We start from the raw sequence: 17,523 nt of genomic DNA on the forward strand, positions 1-17,523 counted from the left end.
CTCAGAGAAGTTAAGTGAGTTGTCTAGGGTCGCCCCATTAGTAAGAGGCAGAGGCCAGTTGTGAACCTTTAGTGTCCAATTCCAAAACTCTGGGCAGTATCTAGCTGGGCATTGCACTTATATATTTTTTTCCATTTCATTTGGTTTTGAGATTTCCAGGTAGGGCTGTATTCTAGGCACGAATGTCTCTTCCCACTGAACTCCCTTTGTCATACCTGCCGGGGGAATTGGAAAGAGACCCTTATCAGGGTCAGGCAGGGAAGCTCTGCAATGGGGGCTATTCCTTCCATTGACTAAAGGATTTCCATTGCAATTTCCTGGAGAGGGGGGAGATCCTTCTAGCATGCCAAGATGGGACAGAACTGCATTTCAATTCAGGGACTGGCAGACTATTTAAGGACAACTATTTGATCAGGCTCGGGGAAGGCCCTCAGAAATCTAAGTACAAACTACTCAGTCACCAGGCTGTGGAAGAGACAAAAGACTCAGTATAATCAGCATAAGGAAAGACCAAATGTAAACATGTATTTTGAAACAAAATGTCACTGAGCATCACTGTGTAGGTGCAGGGCTGGCCAGAAGACTACATTGTGAAGTAGGAGTCTGTCTTCAGAACCTTCCTGCTTCCTTTTCAGGTACCTTCCTCCTGCCTGTCCCCTCAGGGAACCTCTGCCCTCTTGCTGCCTGGAGTAACATGGGCCCCTCACTACTATATGGAGGGCTCCCTGACCTTTCTAGCCATGCCCCCTTTGAGGTGACTCACAGTGTACCTCCCCCAAGTCAACTATACCTGGCCTAAAGGACAAATCAGAGAAATGTTTTTGTGTAAATGGCGGGTAATGGCTTAACAGGTTTTGCTGTCAAATCACATGGGTTTTAATCCAAAGATTTCAGTCAGTGGTATAATTTTAGGTATGGGTGGTGGGAAGGGAACAAGCTGAGGGGGGAGATTGTTTATCAGCGATCTTCAAATCTTGCCAATTAGGCCAGGTGCTACTCTGACTATAGTAAAGTCTGGCTCTACATAGAGGATAAATACTATGCCCTTATACTCGTGCTGTATGCTTTCCAGAACATGATGGAAAGAGCATTAGAATAATAGTCAGGAGACCTGGGTTCTGGCCTGATTTTGCCCCTGGCTAATTAGAACAACCTTGGAATATCAATAAATGTAATAACTGAATGAATGAATAGCAAAAGTGATTTCTAAGGTTGCTGCTAGTCCTAACAATCCCACCCTTGATATTCTCAGTTTCACCTATTTACAGCTGTGCCTTTGAGTTTAGTGAGGCCTTCAGGCCCTTACTCTCAGGACCATCACATGCAGGGCAGCCTGCACTGTGGAGGGACAGCCTCTGGGATTAAAGGCAGCAGGCAAGAGTTTCCACCAGGCCAAAGAGGCTTGAATGATGCTGTATGGGGGGTGGTAAGGGCTGTAGGAGAGCAGGGTCCATCAGGAGGAATCCAGAGAGTAATTTTTACAGTTTTTTATAAAACGGGAAAGTCGAGATAAGAGACCTGATGGGTGTCTGGGCTGAGGTAGGAAAAGTGCTGAGTTGCATGGTAACTCAAGGTCAGGGGCTGGAATCGGGCCCAGAACTCTCAAGCCTCAGCTCACCCCCTTGGGACTGGCCCCTGGCTCCAGGCCAGCTCCCTGAATAGCTCCCACACCCCCGCCCACCCCTGCACAATTCCAGCTTCTTAGGCCAACCTGCTTCCTTGTCTACCAGCCACAGCCACCCTCCCCCACACTACATGGAAGTCCTCCCCCAGCCTTCCTCCAAGGACTCCTGGTGCAGTCACCCATTAGAGCACTCCTAGGCCTGCCTCAGGCCAGATTGCCCCCCCCCCACCCGCTTCTCAGTGTCACCAGCATTCACTCTGACGCAACATCCCCTCTTCTTACGCAAAAGGGGAAAGTTTGCCAGCACTGCTTCCATCCCACTTCAGCCAGGGTCCTCTCCTAGGTACACTCCCAGGTGGTGAGATATTCTCCTGTGTCGCCACTTTTCCCTCCATATCTTAACAGTGGCCACAGTTTCTATACAAAAGAATTAATCTCTAAGAGTGCAATTTCAGGTATTAGTGACCAGAGAGGAGAGATTGATATATATCTGGGGCAGGGGTCCTTCCCAGAATTCCTGAGAAAACACCATGAAGTTGGTTATCTCCACACTCTGGATGCTCCTCTAGGCCAATTCTGGCCTCATTGCCCTGAGAGTTGAGAGACCAAAGTTCTGGTTCTATCTCTATCATAAAAGTGTCTGTGTGACCTTAGGCAAGTCAATCTCTCTGAGTCTCAGTTTTTTCATTTGTCAAATGGGAGTAATTGCCACATGCCCTATCCACCTTGACAGGACTGTTATGAAAATTAAGACTGTGTGTGTGTTTGTGTGTGTGTGTGTGTGTGTGTGTGTGTGTGAGTGAGAGAGAGAGAGAGAGAGAGAGAGAGAGAGAGAGAGAGAGAGATCTAAATGGCAAGGTCTGGGACAAATACCAGGGATTATTGTGTTCCTCACCCTGCTGTGCTTGAAGGACTCATTCAGGTTACACAGTAGAGTCCTCTTTACAAAAAAAATTGCCAATGTGCCTTTGGCCTGCCTTCTTCCTTTTTCTCATCCTCTGTATCTTCTCCAAGGCTTGGCCCTTAGCCAGATTTGGTCTCTTATATACCTCTACCTGCTTAAAGAACATCTCCCACCCTACCCCTGTCATCCATCCTATCACCCTCAGGCCTTCCTTCACCATCCAAGGGCCTTTTGCCACATACATTCTCTCTCCAGGGCCATTGGTGTGCCAAATGACCCTGATTTACCAGCCCTGACCTTAGCCACTCACCATGGAAGCTTTTAAGAGGAAGGACTCTGGCGGGTGGAAGGGTGGTAATGACTGAAATTGATGATTTGCTACAGAAGCTGAACACAATGTGGAACAGCCAGCATGTGCTCAAGAAATACATCGTGCTGGTGAGGATGTGGAGAAAAAGGAACCCTCATGCACTGCTGGTGGGAATGCAGACTGGTGCAGCCACTGTGGAGAACAGTATGGAGTTTTCCTCAAAAAACTAAAAATGGAACTCCCATTTGACCCAGTGATCCCACTTCTAGGAATATATCTCAAGAAACTAGAAACACGAATCAAAAAGGATATATGCACCCTTATGTTCATAGCAGCACAATTCACCATAGCTAAGATTTGGAAACAGCCTAAGTGCCCATCAGCAGATGACTGGATCAGAAAACTGTGGTACATCTACACAATGGAATACTACACTGCGGTAAAAAAGAAGTTCTTAACATTTGCAACAGCATGGATGGAACTGGAGAGCATTATGCTAAGTGAAATAAGCCAGTCAGAGAAAGATAAATATCACATTATATCACTCATTTATGGAAAATAATGAACAACATAAACTGATGAACAAAAACAGATCCAGAGACAGAGAAACATCGATCAGAACTTCAAACCTAAGGGAAGGTAGGGGAGGGTGAGGGTAAGGGGGAGAGATCAACCAAAGGACTTGTATGCATGCATATAAGCCTAACCAATGGACACAGACAACAGGGGAGTAAGGGCATGAATGGGGGCTGCGGGGGGGGGTGTAATGGGGGAATAAGGACACATGTAATACCTTACTTAATAAAGAAATTTAAATAAATAAATAGATAAATAAATAAAAATCAATAAAAAATATTTTTAAAAAGAAAAAAGAAAAAGAAACACACCATTGTTTGGTTACTTATGCTGGGAGAAATTTGGGGATGGAGACTGCTTTGGTGCTTGTGAAATCCTGCTAGATAGGCTGTTGCCTGCTCTACCTCTAGATTCACCAGGTTCACCCACCTGCTCTTCCCACCCATCTCATTCACCTCTCAACCCAGAGAATGGATGGGCTCTTTCATTTCCAGGACCTGAATGCTAGAATGTTATTTTGGGCCTCTCTGGCCTAGTGCCTCCAAATTTCTCTGATGACCCCACCTTACCCCCAGGGATGAGGCTGAGATCAGTTTGGGACACTGAATTTCCCAGCATAAGCAATCTGCTCCTTCCGAAGGTCTATAACTAGGAATATTTTCACTGAGGAAACTTAGGTTTCCCTCACCAGAATTAGGGGCCCTGAACTTTACCTAGGGGCTTGAAAATGACACCTACCATGGGGCAGCATGGATCTAATAGATCTGTTCCTATAGTGGGTGACGGCAGTCCTTTTGGCTGTAATGTCTTTTGGTCTGGCAAATACTCCAGGGAAGCTTTCTCCTAATTTGTGGGGGCAAAGCCCTTGCTCTCATCTGAGCTCCCTCAGGGCTTCATTTCAATCCTCCTCTCCCTAAAGTAGATTAGAGGCAAAAGGTGACCTTGCTAGGCCTTGCCAGGGGACTGGTGACAGGGCAGCAATGCATGGCCTCATTTTGTTGGCCTCTGGCATCTGTCTCTCTCCCTCTGCCCGTTGCTGGGGCCCTATGTCAGCAGGCAGGTTAAGAGGAAGTGGGACTCTTTGGAGAAGCCACCTGAGAAAGCTGATCCCATAATGGAGGTGACAAAGGTGGTCTCAGAGACCCAAGGCTCAGCAACTGAAGTGGTGGCAGGATTCTGAGGCAAGTAAGGAAAGAGGGAAGTTCATAGTGCAGAATGTAGGTCTTCGGTGGGGATGAAAGGTTGGTAAGAAAGATCACAAACTCTCAGGTTTGTTAAGCCATTAAAGGTAATGGTAATGATCACAGCTACTACTTATTGAAAGTTTATCATGCACCAGGCACTGGGCCAAGCACTTTTCATGCATTATTTCATTTATTTCTCACAACTCTATGTAACTTTTTTTTTAAAAGATGACAGATGAGGAAATAGAAGCTCAGGGAGTTGGTGACCAACCCAGGGTCACACAGCTGGAGCTGAGATTGGAGGATAAGTTGACTCCAGAACCCACACTCTTCACCCTACCCAGTCCTCACTGCTCCCTCCCCAAACATGGGCTCTGTGGCTAAATGGCTCACAGCACCTTCTAGCATGGTTCAGCCTCCCCAGACCCTGAGACCCTAAATTACTTGGAATTGATTTCTCTTCACTCCATTTTTTTTCCTTAAGAGGCAAACAATTCCAACCAGGGATTTGCTTAAGAGCATACAATGGAGGGGGAAGCGGTAACCAAAAGAACTGGGCTCTGAATCAGGAGAGAGACCAACTCTTGCTCCTGGTCCTGCCATGAAATTGTTATGTGACTCCAGGCAGGTTGAATCCCCTCTCTCAGGGCCTCAGTTTCCACATCTTCCCAGACTCAATCTCAGTGTATGGGCAGGGATCAATGATGTATAAAATACAAGAGTATCAAATACGTAAGGATGGGCTCCTGACCACCCTCTCCTCTGTGGAATGCCTGCCAATTGAAAAGTGTTCCAGCTCCCCACCCTCCACTCCAGGCTTAGCTTTTGGTGAGGCTGCTGTAGCACTCAGCATCTTGTCTGAGACCCACTGAAGAGGCAGTGGTTCCTATCAGCAGGCCCTCCAACCAAGATCTCTCACATCAAACATGCTTTTGTGTCCCTTTCAATCAATTCTCTGAAACGACCTTGCCTTTTCTTTCCCCTTCTCCTTCCTCTCCTTCACCACTACTACGCCTCCCGCCCCCAGCCCACTGTTACTCTGGGAACACCACCCTTCTTTTCTCCTGGCAAACTTGTCTGATCCACACTGGCTGGCTTCCTCCTTGAACACGAAATTCTTCCCTTTGGTCTACTTGGCATCTTTTGGCCTCTTTTTGTTGCATTTCGTTTCACACATAATCACGGCGATGGTAGGAACCTTGAGGATCAACTAGTTCAATTCTCTACTTTTGTGAGTAAGGAAACTATAAGTTGGATAGAGCAAATGACTGGCCCTAGGTTACATAGTCAGGCAGGGCCAGAGCTAATAATTCCATCCAGGTCTGTCTAATTCTGGGGCTGCTGCTCCTCTTTACTATCCTCCCTTGACCTTTAGATAAGGTCTTACCTAGCAGCTGCCATCACCTGCTCCTTCTTCAAATGCACCTATTGTTGGTGTCACACCACTGAGCACTGAAATCTACTCCCATGTGTGTATGTACCTAGGTTTCCCAACAAGAAAATAGTCTGGGGTAGGGGTGGGGCAAGAAGCTAACTCAGTCGAAACCGGTTTGGCTCAGTGGATAGAGCGTTGGTCTGCGGACTGAAGGGTCCCAGGTTCGATTCCGGTCAAGGGCATGTACATTGGTTGCAGGCACATCCCCGGTGAGGTGTGTGCAGGAGGCAGCTGGTCGATGTTTTTCTCTCATCGATGTTTCTAGCTCTCTATCCCTCTCCCTTCCTCTCTGTAAAAAAAAATCAATAAAATATATTTTTTAAAAAAAGAAGCTAACTCATTCTTCCCACCTGAATGAGGTACAAAAAGGGGAAATGACCTGCATAAGGTCAGATAGCTTATTAATGGGAGAACTGGGAACAGGATCGAGGCATCTGGGCCACTTCCACTCCACCATGATGCAGCACACCTCTTTCCCATTTTCCCACTTCTGCACTGAACTGGAATGTTACATTCTTGCTCCTTCCTCTATTCTTTATATCTTCTCCACATTCCTAATTTCTGCATTTTTTACAAATCTGCTGGAAGGGACCACAGGGATCATTTAGTTCCACCGATCACTTAATAGATGAGAAAACTGAGACAAGAAGAAGGGAAGTCATTTGCTTGAAATCAGACAGATAATTAGTGGCCCAGCTGGGATACAAGTCCAAGTCACCAAGTCATAGTTCAGTGCTCTTTCAACCATCTTCTTCCTGTCTGAGCTTGATGTCTAAAGTTCTTCTTGCTTGAAAAGCCCCCAACCCCCAACTCCCCCAGCACCATCCAGGTCCAGCGAGATCTGAGAGTGCTTGGTCCTGGGGTCATACAGTATCCCTAGGAAAAGGTGGTAAGAACAGAGGCCTGTACCACTCACATCCTCCCATGTTGTACCCTGGGAGGCCCCTGCCTGGCTTTGCTGAGAGTGGTGACTATCAAGTATGTATTGAGATAAATCCATAGCCTCTTGGATTCTCAGTTCATGGCCTAATCAGTGGCATCAAAGTGCGAGCCAGCTGTAAAACCAGGTCAGCTCACTGTCCTCCCAATGGAAAAATCGTGTAAAATCAATAGCACTTATAATGTCAACAGACCCAAAGACCTTTCCTCTGTTTGTTTTTTCCTCCTGGGCCACTCTTTCTCACCCACCCTGCTGTGAAGGCATAGAGAGCACGGGAATCTGGCAAGTGACACTGCAAAGGCTAGACCATGGCTCCCAAAGCCCCTGAACCAAAGGGGGAGAGAGGGCACATTGAGATATGCGTGATTTAGGAAGGCCCTCCTGGCTCCCTCAGGCAAAGCTAATCAGATTCAAGGCCCTCTCTCTCAACTGGCACCTGGTTGGGAATGACCAGAAGTCACCCAAAACTCCAGTAGAGATTCTGGAAGTTCAGCCCTACCCTAACTTTGCCACAGGGTAGGGCTACCTAATAGCTAACTAGAAAGCCAATTAGATACCACCATGGGGCCTTCCTGTGCTGGGAAGCGTCTGAGGCCCTCAGACTGAAGTGTATATTGGCCCTTTTCCCAGACATCCTTCCCCCACCCTCAGTGGGTGTATCCTAGCTTCCCTCCATGCATACAGCGGGTGGTGGCTCCCATGCTGTTTTTTGCAGAGTCACAAACAGGCTCCTTCCTCCTGCCCCTGAACTGTTGGTCCTACTGTAGACGCTAATGTTTCTACCATTAAATGCAGTCTTTTATATGCAAGTATTGTGAATTTATTCCAGCCTGGATTTATTTGAACAAATATCTATTGAGCAGCTACTCTATGTCAGACACTGGTCGCTTCTATCAACTGTGTTTTGTGCTATTGAAGACTGTTGAACCTCATGAGTCCTCATTGAGCATGTAGGGCAGAAACAGCTGACTTGTTGCTACCAGAGAGAGGACACTCAGAGATGAGATATGAAGGCAGGTCCTGAGAGTAAGTGAGGGCTTTGGTGTGTGTCTCTGAACATTAGGGATACTGAGGTATGGGTGCCTATGATGGTGAGCTGAGAGATGCTTCCTCCATACAAGCTCTTATGAATAGGGACAAACATCACACCCCAGAGAAGTTGTCCTGGGTGGCCATAAGAGGCTGAAGTGAAGACAATCACAGGGATCACAGGGCCTTCCCCAGCTAAGGTACAACTGTGAACTTTGCCCTCAGCCCTCACAACAGGTATTTAAAAGCAACAAGGTAGCTCTTCAGTAGAAAGTGTTTGTGGTTAAACACTACATCCCCACCTCCTGAAGGCATGAACTAGATTTTGCAGCTATTCTTTTCCTAGGCAAGGTCTTGGCATTATGCCTGCTCCCCCAACCCTGCCCTCTGGGTGATCTTGCTCAAGGACGCCAAGGGAGTTGGTGGCAGGGCCTGGGAGTGGAGCCCAGGTTTCCTGGATCCTGGCCTGGCACTCTTGTCATCAAACCCCACCACCTCTCCCCCTCTTCTCTTGCCCTTTGTGCTCTGTCTGTACCCTCTGGAAGCATGTACCCTGCACCCCATTATCTTTCACTGGGCAAGATGTTTCTGTCTAACACCAGTTGGTAGTTCAACTATATGGGGCATAGGGAATCTGGCTGTCTGGCCTGGGTGGGCAAGGGGTAAAGCAGGCCACTTTGTTGGTCTGAGACCTGCAGAACTGGGTCCCTAAGGCATTTTTTTTTGCCAGGGGCTCTAAGTGAAGCCCCTAAGCTTGGCATCCCAGAACTAAGTCCAGGTCACTGTGGGGCTCCTTCTCCCAGTTTGTTGCTATGACATATGGTTCTACAAGTGTTGAGTGGCATTGTCAGGGCCGGATGCAAAAGGCACACAGCAGGGTCTAGCTGTGAGCCAGTTGGCCAGCTGACATTTCAGGGTCCAAAGAGCTTGTGTGTACTGGACAAGCTGTTTATTGTGGTCTTGGCACTGCCTGGCCCTCCAGACAGCAACAAATGCTCCCAAAGTGGGAAAGGAGAGGAAATAAGGAATCAACCGTAGCCAAAGAAGACCTGGAATCTCTTCTCTCACACCATTTGCTCCCTGCAGCTGACATGCTGCTGGTGCCAACTATCGGAAGTGCCCCCATGAGGAAACTGGAAGGGAAATGCCCCACAAACCTCCATTCGTGAAGTCCTATATCACAAATTATGTACATGTCCACATCAGCATCCTTTTGACTGCCCAGCTCTCAGAGGCTGCTGCCGAGGGATGATCAAGCAGTTGGTATTTGGACTAAGAGTGAGAGATATTACTGTCACAAGGCTTAAACATGCAGAGGAATTGGTACCCCAAAGCTGTAGGCTCTAGACACACAGACACACACTCAGGAATATGGTAATCAACAGGCCATTATAAATATGGTCCTTTCGAGTTTTGGGCTGGTCCTTTCAGATATACTCAAGGTTGACAACATTCTGGGGGAAATGTGACAAAGGCATGTGTGTTAGAGCTTAGAGTGGGGTGGACAGGTGAGACAAAATGATCCCAAATGAAGGAATCCAGGAAGACAGAGTTCAGAGAAATTGTAGGGAAGGTAGAGTTTCCCAGAAGACTTTTGTCCTCATCCATGCCTAGGGGCTAGTCTAGTCAGCCCTATGGCCTAAGTAACAGTCCTATGGTCTCTTACTTAGGAGGGACTGAATTAGAAATAAAGAATTGAACTCTGCTTCAGGCTCTTGACTTCCATACCTTGTTCCACCCAGGATTGTGGCTATCAGGGCTGGCAATCAGAACTGCTGAAGTTTCTTCTGAGTATCCTAGTCAGGGCCTCTGATTTGTCTATGATTTAGCATGCAGTCAGTCCTGTCAGCCCAGCTGCATGTGATAGCCATCTTCACACACACACACACACACACACACACACACACACACACTGCAGCAGTATTGAACACTAGCAGTTTACATTCATTGAGTGCCTACTTTGCACCAAGCATAGTTCAAAGCATAATATATATGGTATACTGTATATATTATCTCAATTAACCTTCCCCAACGTGCTCACTGTCTTACAGGGCTCATGTGACTAAGCATATAATGTGACCATCTATACAAAAAGCTTCAGGGAAGGAAGGAAGGGAGAGGGGATAAGACAGAGAAGATTCAAGAGCTTGGCCTTGTGAGAACCACAACGGTGGGAGAGGTTGTGCAAGAGGGAGGATGCACAGCAGAATGCCCACCAGGTGCCAGAAGCCAAGATTACCTAAGTTGTGGCCTCACTCCTGTTAGTAACAACTCCCCCCATAGCCCTCAGCATGGTGCCTGCTCACTGGTAAAAAAGTAATAGGCCTAACATGGCATCCTTAGGGGATATACATAGACCAAGTTGCTGCCTCCCACTTGATAAGACCCAAGCTTTAAAGTGGTTTCCTCAGAGGCCAGGTCACCAGACATTAGTTAAGTCCCAGCACGTGGAAGGCTTTGGGGGCATAGAGACAAACCCAATAGGTTTGAGATGTGGCCAGGCTGGAAGGGGAAATGTTAGATTTGCCTTGAGCCATCCCCAGGTGTCCACTGGGACAAGCGGTGCAGGCTGTGCACAGTTGGGGAATAGGAGAAAGCCCCTGGGCCTCTGCAGAGACAGGGCTGCTGCCTTCAGTTCCACTCACAGAGCTAGACAGCCCTGCTGCCACCAGTCTTCATTGAGTTGCTTCTATAAACGCAGCTTGAAGCTGCCTTTTAGGGCTGTGTTGGCCACTTTGACGGCAAATCAGGAGCCTGAAATGGGTGAGGGCTGGGATAAGGGGTGAAGCCATAGGATATTACCCTCAATTTCTCTCCTTACCATCTGCCAATGGGCCCTCACCCCCAGAAAAGGGAGAACCCCCTTATTCAGAGCTCTCTCCCACCTGTACACCATCTCCTTCCTCCCTGGGAAGCCCAAGGCTTAGAGAAATGAGTCCAAGTAATTAACTAATTAATGAATTTGGATGGCAAAGTTGCTGAGGTTGCTGGAAAACACCCTGTTGCCGCCAAGACACACAGCCCAGCCAGGCACCGCCTCCCACCATGGGCAATAAAGAAGGCGACAGAGGGACTACCCAACTGTCTCCCCAAGGCTCCAGCTGCAGCAGAAGCTGCCACCCAGCAGCCCCTTACCCAAGGCCAGGAGACCTGAGTCTGGCCAGCACATCCCTTCACAAAGACAGCCTCCCCTACTCTAGCTGAGGGTGTGATCTGTTTGGTTCCTCAGCGTCAAGGGTATTCTCTCTGCTCCAAGGAAGTTTGTCTGTGGGCTCTCCCAATGCAAAGTGCAAGACTGCAGGAGATGGATACATGGAGATAGGAGAAGGGAGGGGAGAGAGAAAGAGAAGGAGAGACGGAGAGGCACACACAGCTGGCAGGAGCCCATCTCCAGCTGTTGGGCGGGCTGTTTCCTTTGATAAAGCACTTGGCAGTACTCCCAGTTCTGTAGTTTCTGGCCTGCGAAAGCACACCCGGAGCACGAGCCTGCCTGTGGGAGGACTTCGGCTTTGCTTTGTTTTCTTTCTTTCTTTCCTTTTTTTAAGCTTTAGAAAATGCCCCTCCCCTTCCAAGGAACCTTGTTCCTCCCCCACACTTGGGCAAAGTGAAGTTGTATCAACAGGTGATATGGGCTGGGCCACTGGGGTGTTGTCACAGAAATTCAGTGCCACAGAGCCACACTTGAGCGTCTCGGTCGGTATACAGTGAGGCCTCGGCACATATGAGTGTGTGTGTGTGTGTGTGTGTGTGTGTGTGTGTGTGTGAATGAGAGAGAGAGAGAGAGAGAGAGAGAGAGAGAGAGAGAGAGAGAGAGAGAGATGTGTGTTTATCTGAGAGGTTGTGCTTGTTTGTTGTGGCTGACACTGCCTTCTGTGTGGCACGTCATCACTCTTCTCCCTGCCTAGGCTTCTTCCAGCTCACTGTTTCCCTGGGAAGGACTAGGAAATAGGGCGAGTCCCAGGATCACATGATCACACAGAACAACAAGCCCTCCCTCCAACTCCTGGTCTTATGGAAGACTGCTTCCTCCTTCCCTGGTGAAATGAAGAGCCTAGCTTGAAGGCCTCCAAGGTCCCCTTGGAGGAACCAGAGCATGATGTGTCACAGAGTCCCCTCCCCCTCATTTCCCCCAGGCTCATTTACAGCCTAATAGCAAACCGCCCAGAGGCACACAGTTTGACCAGCCCCCAAGGGCCTCCATCAGTCCCAGTTTCCCAGATTCCTGAGGGAACTTGATCCATCCCAGGGGCGGTCACAGGCTCTTCACATCATTCCCAGAAATTCCCCCTCAGGAGCCCCAAGCACAGAGCCCACTCTCACCCTAACCAACCCCAAGGCACCTAGCAGATGGGGGGTCTCAGATCAGCCCTCCCAGGGTCAGTTCACCATGCTGCCACTGAGGGGAGGGTACCTGCCCAGTCAGGCAGGAGACAGCGGCTCCAGCAGGAGTGACGAACTTCCCCTGAAACCTGAGGGGGAGGTGGCTATACTTTCTGGAACAGCTCAGGATAGCCAAGAACCACTGATCTACCACCCTGCCATATTCACAGCCCAAACCAGAGTAACCACTGGCCCTTAGTGATGTGAAAAAGCAGTTGGAAAGAAACAAATGCAACACAAAAACAAACACAGCCTGGGAACTTTGGACCAACTTCCAAACTGAAAGTCTTTTGTTTCCCCACCCCCTGCCTCTCCCCCGACCCCCCGACCTAAAAGCATTTACTCAAGAAAAAAGGGAGGACTGGGAGGACACTTAGACTCCAGGATGTCAGAGCCAGAAGGCACCTCAGAGATCATCTAGTCCAACCATTTCATCTTATATATGGGGAAACTGAGGCCCAGAGTGAGGCAGAGAAAGATTTCTGGGTCCTGGCCATGGATGGAAGAAGATATACCAACCTGAGGCCCAAGCAGGGATTTGGGGACCCAGAATCTGTAGACCCAGCTCCAAGTTGAAGTGGGCAGTGTAGTCTGGTAAGCTGAGCTGAGGATGGCCACAAGAGGTGTGTGGCCTGTGAGCATTTTAGACCCATTTCACCTGTCAATAGATATGCCTGTTGACACTACTGTACCAATTGGTCATCACACCTGTGGCTCAATGTCAAGCCTGAGTTGGGTTGGGGACCTTTGCTCTTCCCTGTCTTTACCTTTTATAGAGTATTCTTCATATTGAGGGCTCAAGCTCTGAAAGGGAGTATAAACTCAGCCCTAGTTTCTCCATTGGTAAGGGGGTGGGGAATGTGGAGAGCAAACCCAGGTATGTAGCCATTGTACTCCTTTTGGTTTCAGAAACCACCTTGCTCCTTTCTAGCCCAGATATAATACTCCAGTTGTGAACAGGAAGAGGAAATGAATGGATGTGAGTGCCTACCGGCTTTGAAAAGGTGATAAGCCATGGATAGTTTTCTTAACCTTGAGCAAGCTCTGGGGCCAGACTGTAGACAGATGGGAAGGTTCACAGGCTGACCTTGGCATGCTCAGGCCAAAATTAAATCAGCTGGGCCTGTGATCAAGCCATGAGCTGGGTATGAAGCTGAGTTGACCCTGTCATCTCTGATATGGCCAACCCTACACTACTAAAAGCCACCAAACCTTCACTATGGCCAGCGTGGAAATAGCACATGCAGTTTTCTGAGACAGGGTAACCTGGATATGTGGGAGAAGCTCTATTAAAATAAAGAGTTCAGCATGGAAGACAATCATTCCCACTACTGCCAATACTGAAACACATGCTTTGGAGCCTGCTCCAACCACTTCTATTCCCCTTGTTCTTGTGGTATCAAGAACATGAAAATTCCAGAGAGTCACAATTGCCATTTCATTTCACATATCATTTTACAGAGCCCATTATTTTATAGGACATTTTGGTATGTGTTATTTTGCATCTGTGGACATAAATCTTTATCACCATTCTTGAGCGGTTTCTATGCATGTATTCTATATTCCTAACTTTACCCAAAACTCCTGAAGGGTGGAAAAGAGGCTTCTGGTGGGTTTTTCTCCCCTCTTCCCTTCTCCTGTGGCACTCAGGACAGTGGTGTGGCCAAGAAGATAGTCTCAATAGTGCTTGTTCAACTCAGTAACAACAATTGGAGAAGCCAGTATAATTTCTGAATTCATCTGCAAGTGTATCTAGTGATGACTGAAATCTGCAGCTGGATGTATCTGTTGCAGCAAAGAAAGAGCTATTCTTGAAGGGAGGGCAACCCAAAGCCAGCATGTCAGTTGACTTAACCACCCCCTCCTTGTCACATCTTGATGAAATAACAAATAAGCAGTTGGGACAAGGGTGGAGTGCCTTACACCAAGTGGCAGTTAAACCAGGGAGCTGAACATTCCATTTCCCAGCATCCTCTACTCTGTTTCACCCATCTCTTTGGCAACAGGGTGTTTGGCTGTTTTCTAGGTTCGTTTGAGAAGTGGCAATCTCCTTGAATTTAGCTGCGTGTCTACATCAGATCCAGAGTGAGTTTTTGATAGGACGTTATTTGAAATTAGAGATCATGTTTATTCATTAATGGGTATTAAATATACCTTGTTTATGAGTTTACCTAGTGGAAGATATAAGAGGACTGGTTTTGATGGTGGACACACATATTCCAATCAGAACTGTCTCTAGGTTGTCCTCCTCTCCTGTTTTACAAGTGGCCTTACAGACCCAGTAGTTAGAAATCTTTCATTACTAACAGGAAGAATACAAAGGTAACCTGGAGACCTATGTTATTACTAAGACTAAGAATTTAGCTAATATCTCTAAAGAGTGAACTACTTACTATTAACTAAGTCATTAAGGTTGTGTTTTCACTTCAATTGTCAGCCCCAAACATCTGTTTGTTTAAACGAGGTCACTTTCGTTTATTACAGTTATAGCCACTGGTGAGATAATCTACTTAGATTTCACAAGCATGTGTGAATTGCCTACCTCAGCCCTTATTTTCACAGAATAAGAGTTCTCTTGAAGGGACAAGGTCAGACTAAAGATAATAAATGATTTTTCCTTCTCAATAGAACTAAAAACAAGGCTTTAATTAATTCACCAAAATTCTAGGATTGAATATCTATATTACATTTCTTAATGATATTAATCTGTCCAAGGGTGACCCACAGGATTCCCATTGCTCCAAGAATAATCTTTAGGCAGACATTTCACTGGCTCAGAGATTGTTTCCCAATCACTTAGTATTGTTCTTCTCAATGGTGGAATCACCCTCATTTTGTTGCTAGAGACTGCAGGTGGCCTGGGAGAAGGGACAGCAGGGTGGGGGATGATAGAGATCATGAAAGAGAGAAAGGGGGGATACATGCTAGAAAATATTTCCTTAAAGAGAAGGAAGCAGGGACAGAGGATTTAAGGAGGTCTGGGAGTGGAGAAAAAGGAATGTGGCCAGGCAAGCCTAAGACTTGAAGAAGGTACATACATATACACCAAACAAACCCTCAAAACACACACACACACACACACACACACACACACACATACACACACACACACACACAATGACATGCTCGCTCACGTGTTCACATACCTCCTTCATATATACCTTCCTCACCCTGATTCTCAAGTCAAAAATACAGGAATAGACTTAGATGGAATTCCACAATATGTCTCTCACACACAAGACCACCAACCCTCCCAGATGCCATCTTTCCAGTTATCCCTTCACAAACACAGGTATCACTCTCCCCCACATATAAACAAATATATTTACCACACATTTTGCCATACATTTTTAGACATGATTTAAACATGTTTATGTACATCCACATTACAACCCAAAGCCCCTCCACACACTCAAGTCCTGACAATGTACACAGCTACACAGTCATGTACAGTACATACTTCTTCCCAACAAAGGCAAAAGGAATCTGTGCTCAATAAATTCTAGTGTTTCTTCCTTGGTGGGCAGGATTTAAAGGAGAGACTGGAGAGCTAGGTGAATAAGAGAAGTACTTTTTCTAATGGTTCTTAGCATAGTGGAAAAGTTCATGAAGGACATTTGAAATCCCTCACAGAGTTCACTCCCTTGGCCTATAGACAAGACACCAGCGGTAACCTTTAGTGACTGCCAAAAGCTGCTAAGACTCTCTTAGTCCTGCTATGCTAACTGACCTTTGTAAGGAATCTTGGGTATTTTGAACTAAGAACATTTAATATAAGAAACAAAATAACAAAACAAAAACAAATCATTTCCCTGACATTTAAGAACAATACTAAAGTGTCTACCCAAATTTACCTGGCAGGCTTGGCCTGTGGCAAGATTGTGAAGAAGGACAGGTTAATTTTAAAGTCCACCAGACCTAAATGTCCTCTTGGCGTCTCCTCCCTTCCCCCATCACCACACATGTCTTGGAACCTCATCTTGTTCCCTGCTGTTGGGCTGACTCTGTGTTGGCCAAAGAAGACTAAAATTGGGAAAAGGCTTTTGGATTTGACTAAAAGGAAGTCATGGGCAAGCTTAGAGAGGGAGCAGTGAGTCCATTAAATCTAAGATCCAAGTGGCAGGCACTGTGATCTCTACAGTGTCATCAGCATAGGAAATCTAGGGTCCATTGAGTTTTTACCCAACTCCTGCCAGCCTACACATTAAAAAGTTCAAATGTGGCTTGGTGAAAAGCAATCAGATCTGTTATTGACAATGTTTCATTCTGAATAGTGTGGAGAACTAAAGGCTTTCTTTACTTAGTTCATTAGTTAGCTAACAAGCATTTTTCCAAACACCTACTGTGCACAAAACACTGTCCCAGACACTCGGCTCTTGCTGTTGCTGCTGCTGCTATTGAATTTCTGAATACAGGCTGTTGCCAGACATCCAATTTTCTGAGTGCTTGCTCTGACAGGGAACAATGACTAATGAACCAAACATCAGGGAGGGCCCTCTGATCTCCAGCAAAGAACATGCCCATAAAGGCAGAGTCTAATTTGTTCAGCAAGCAGCTGCCAATTCTCCTGGGATCTTAATTACCTGGAGCAGTTTATGTGGGTGAATCCCCTTGGGAGAGAAACCCTGAACCCTGTCTTTCTCACACCCTATCATACCCCAGGCCCCATAAATGGCTTTAAGCCTCAGACATTGCACATGGATACAAAGTCCAGGCCACAGCAGTTCACCAGACAGGCATTCGGACACTACACACAGCCCTTCTTCACACCTCTATACACACTCTCCTACACACACACACACACACACACACACACACACACACACACACACAGAGAGAGAGAGAGAGAGAGAGAGAGAGAGAGAGAGAGAGCAGTGTTATAGCAGAAAGCACTCTGGACTGCAAGTCGAGAGATCTGGGTATCAACCCAGCTCTGCCTCAGTTTCTCTGTGTAACTTTGGGCAAGACTTTTTCTGTCTTTAGGCATCTGTTTCCTTTTATAAAATGGTTACGCAGCTCTCTACAGGCGTTTCCAGTTCTAGGACTTAAATTCTGCTTCGTGAGCCTCAAAGAGCTGTGTGACTAGGTCAGCTTTATAAAATGGAGGTGAGAAAAGTTGGGGGCAGTGGCTAGCTCAGGAG

The 17,523-nt window shown here is 46.9% G+C and overlaps 2 protein-coding genes across 7 annotated transcripts in view; one reads left to right on the forward strand and one right to left on the reverse strand.

Annotated features, from left to right (window-relative positions):
- The window catches only part of TSC22D3 (TSC22 domain family member 3), a 62,361-nt gene that overhangs the window by 17,964 nt on the left and 26,874 nt on the right, over positions 1-17,523 (reverse strand). The window lies entirely within an intron of this gene.
- NCBP2L (nuclear cap binding protein subunit 2 like) overlaps positions 14,398-17,523 on the forward strand; it is a 53,709-nt gene continuing 50,583 nt past the window's right edge. Inside the window, exon 1 of one of the 2 annotated variants that reach the window (XR_008557373.1) lies at positions 14,398-14,467. The gene's annotated coding sequence lies outside the window, so the exon portion shown is untranslated. The remainder of the gene's footprint in view (positions 14,468-17,523) is intronic. The other variant, XM_054722692.1, reaches the window with a different exon arrangement.

The sequence above is a fragment of the Eptesicus fuscus genome, chromosome 1, assembly GCF_027574615.1.
Source record: "Eptesicus fuscus isolate TK198812 chromosome 1, DD_ASM_mEF_20220401, whole genome shotgun sequence".
NCBI classification, from domain to species: Eukaryota; Metazoa; Chordata; class Mammalia; order Chiroptera; family Vespertilionidae; genus Eptesicus; species Eptesicus fuscus.